Source organism: Limulus polyphemus, unplaced genomic scaffold (assembly GCF_000517525.1).
Source record: "Limulus polyphemus unplaced genomic scaffold, Limulus_polyphemus-2.1.2 Scaffold3155, whole genome shotgun sequence".
Taxonomy (NCBI): domain Eukaryota; kingdom Metazoa; phylum Arthropoda; class Merostomata; order Xiphosura; family Limulidae; genus Limulus; species Limulus polyphemus.
In genome coordinates, this window is record NW_013668765.1 from 87,344 (window position 1) to 91,739 (window position 4,396).

Genomic DNA, 4,396 nt, shown 5'->3' on the forward strand with positions numbered 1-4,396 from the left:
CAGGAAGACCAAAGGGAAGTCTCCTAAGTTGTCTTCTCCATGGGAAGGCCTGTATGACATAGTGGATCGTCTCTCAGACATGACTTTCCGAATAAAATGTGGTCGGCGAGGTAAGCCAAAGGTGGTGCATGCCAATAGGCTTTGGTGTTATCATGGTCCAGGACATTTCAGTTGGAACGAAGTGAATAATGGAAGAAATGACGCTGCTGAAGACGTGTTACCTGAAAAAGCCACTATCAAAGAAGAAACGCTACCCGGTTTTGAGAAGGAAAATAGTGCTGCCATTAATAAAGTTACTACCACTGATGTGACTGTTACCAATGATAGGACGTTTCCTGATGAAACAGATGAACCCCACATGAAGCAGAAGCCAACAAGACGGAGACCAATACGGAAGAAGATTCATCCTGTAAAATTAAGAGACTTTGTTGTATTTCAATTTTATGTTTGTAAATTCTGTATATTTAATTAAGTTATTGTTAATTATCTATTGGTTTAATGTAAGTGGCTATTGTTCGAGATGAACAATACCAAGGAAGGGGCAGTGTTACGACAGTGGAAGTCGAGTGAATACTGTAATCAGATTTTCAGTATCTTTTATATGAAAACGTATTATGTGTTATGATTGTCTCTTAGTCTTTTTTTGTTGTTTAATTCAGCTGAAAGTTACACGTTTATACATTAAAAAGTATTTCAGCATGTTATTAGTTTCCGTTGATTTTAGGGCGCTATTATACGTTTTTACACCGAAATCTACAAGTCCACTTGTCTTATACCTTACATTAGTTAACTCTTTATTATTAAGTACTGCTCATATTCGATAGAGATACATTAACACAACCTCTCACGTCGAATACAACAACCAAACTCCGTTAAAGCCGTTGGTGCCTTAGATATTGTTACGACAGTGGAAGTCACGCGATGCTGGGAGCATGCGTGCTGGAGTTTCTAGAAGGATCATGACTTATCGAGGAACCTCTCGAATGTCCGAGTGTTTGCCAGGTGCCCCTTTTTTAGTATATAAGCCTGGCGAGAAAAACCAGCGCAATGGCATAGATAGATAGATATAGATAATTGAGTCAAGCAAATAGTAGGCACCGTAAGTAAAGTGTGTGAATCGCTGTGAATTATAGCGTGTTTATAAAAGTAGTTAAGTTAAAGTGACTGTGGAAATTCTGTGTATTACAAAGTTGTATCGAAAAAGAATAAACTAGTTTATTTAAGAAAGGACTTGTATCACTGAAGTTCCCTGGAAAGAATTTATAGCGGAAATTAACAAACGAGCAGATACGCAACAATATCTTATCATTATTCTAATATGTTATTTACTTGCAATTTTTTTTATTGCCATATGAATTTAAGTTTAAGTCACTTATGTTTTTAGTTATACCAGCACAACTGTAAGAAATGATGTTGAAGATTAGCTTTTTAAATTAGATATGCTATGTTGATTTCATACTTATGCCAAGGATAAAGAAAGTATAAGAAGTGTTATTCCCCTAAAGCACTTGACTAGGCCTTCAGTTGTTATCGTATTCTTTTAAGTTAAGTCCATTATGGACTTTAAAGTAGACGTTATGTGTAAACATATTTAGCATTTGAAGTTGATATTTTGTCTGCTAGACGTAAAACGCAATTTTCATCGTTTTTTCTTATTCTTGCAGTATTTAACATGAGCCATCATCTTCTTTCACTTATAATCTACTATATCTTTGTATTTACTTCCATTATCGGTACTGGTTGGAATTTTAATATATATAATTTTATTACTTTACTAGCATAAGTACCCGGTTATTAGGTTGATATATTACAGTTTACTATGCCAGTGTGTGTATTCTGAACCCATTGTGTATGCGCACATTTTTAATGAGGCAAGATAGCGAAAAACCGCTTAAAAAATTGGTTCCTTATATAAGAACTTCTAATATATAGAAAAGTCAGTGCATTTTGGTAGCAATGCGTTCCAACAATGGCTTTTATGTCATGTTGCTTAGCAAGAAAAGTATATAGGTTATACTTTTATGCTATTGCTAAGTAATAACACCCAGATGCACACCCTCAGGGTCTACTTAGTATATGTGAAAAATTTCAGGTCTCTAGGTTCTTTCCTCTTGGAGCTATGGCGGTCACATTTCTTTTTTATGTGGTTTTTCTCATAAAAAGATGTGCTTGCAAGCACGCACGTTGATAAGTAATAATACCCAGGTGTTTACCCTCTGCATCCACTTAGTAGGGGTGCAAAATATTAGGTTTCCAGGTTCTGTCCTCTTGGAGCTATAGCAGTCACGTATTGGTTTCAATGTGGTTTTATTGCTTGCTTAACTCACAAAAAGATGCGCACGCACGTGTATAAGTAATAATACCCAGGTGCACACCCTCAGAGTTCACTTTGTACTTGCGCAAAATTTCAGATTTCTAGGTTCTTTCTTCTTGGAGTTATGGCGGTCACACACATAGAGACCCACAGACACGGCCTTTTATTATTATAGAATAGCGAAAGTACCCGGCTTCGCTCGGGTTATTACTTATCAGGTTGATTTATTTTCTCAAGTGGAAGGAAAAAACAAATTAATTTTTGTAGACTTCAAAGACACATTTTAGAAAACTAAAAAATTATCAAATTACTATACGATTACACACGAAACCACTGTAATTTACCTGGATTTCTAAGTAAGCTGTTTGTGGGTTAAAAATATAATTTCTGTTCAGAGCAACGACTTACTCAAAATTTTTCAAAATTTCCAGTCATATAAGTTTCCCTTCAGTCCGTGTTTGTTTGTAATTGAGCACAAAGCTACACATATGGCTATCTGTGCTCTGCCCACCACGGGTATCGAAACCCGGATTCTAACGTTGTAAGTCCGCAGACACACCACTGTGCCACTGGGGGAGGGGCTTCAAACCAATTACAAGCGACTGCCAGATTTTCGTAGGTTGGAATGTGGTCTTTCTGTTGGCTATAAACAGGTACTTAAGAGAAATAAGCGTCAGTATACCAGAGGTTTCAAAAGAATGTTGTAGTGGGCTGGGCTACCCTCGTAGGTTTGCAAAATATATTAATATCTCAGCAGATCAAAAAGATGGGAGGTTCTTATTTTGTATCCTAGTTTGTAAATGTCTGAATTTCTAATTCGTTAAACACCATAGACGCTGTATGGCAGGCATAATAAAATATAAACTGAGAGGTAAAACAAGAATGTATGCCATATGACACACAAAAGAGGATTTTTGGAAATTTTTAAATGTTTTCTTTCCAATTAAGGAATTAGAATATATATAATATTAAAGTTTGAATCATGAACTACGTTGTGATGCAGGTTTTACTGACATACAATGATAATAAAGCTCTTTAATTAAATTTGGAAAATAACTCTCTGAAATGTTGTGACATGCACCTTTTGACCTCCAGGTGAGAGAGAGATATTTCAAATCACCAGTCTCCTTTAAGGCGTTCTATGTACTAATATTTTCTATACTATTTCTATATTACTAAAACTTCATGGTTATTTCGTATATTAGGCTCAATTAAATTATTATTTTATGCTATAGAAAACGTACCACTTAGTAATGAAAATGATATCAATATGAAATTATAAGCCATTCTACAGTTTTTTTGATAAACAAAATGTTTGTGTTAATAACAAAACAAAACTGCTGTAACTCGGTATACTTTATACCAATTTTTCTACCAGTGCAATCCAGATGGAAACAAAGACCACCCTACGAAGTTTTAACTCATAAGTCTTTTTGTTACTGATTTCTTAACATTGGATCTCTGAGTCAAGCAGAAAAAATTATATGACGAAACACTCATAACCACAGCTAAGTTTGTGGTAAAATCTTGCTCACATTAGTTCTGCCAAAATGGTTTTATCTTACTCATCTTGCCATTTTTAACCCCCCCCCAAAAAAAAACATGAATTCAATATAAGGTCCATTCTGGTATGATTTCAGCAAGTTTGGCCTTTTCCGGAATTAATTGGTCAGAACTGATCTACAACAGCTGCTGTACTTGATTTAGAAACTCAGTGATAAATAATGAACATGACTTGGAGTTAACTGTGAATACTTATGATAAAGTTGTGACGATCGATTATGCCATACAAGTGGACAAAACACCAACCTCTCTATGAATACCTATGATCGAATCGCGACCACTACCACTACAGAAACAGTATTTCTCAAGACAGCAGCAGATTAGTAGCTAATAAATAATTACACTTAGGTGATTGTATAGGCTACTTATTAATCATGATTGTAAGCTGTACGATCTTACGAAGAGCGCTAGCTCAAAACGCCATCTTCTTAAAATAAAAACAACTTGGCGATTGTTTAACCTATTGTTACGTCTCCGTTTGTTAATTAATTTTCCGTAACTTCGTTCCGACGAAACTTT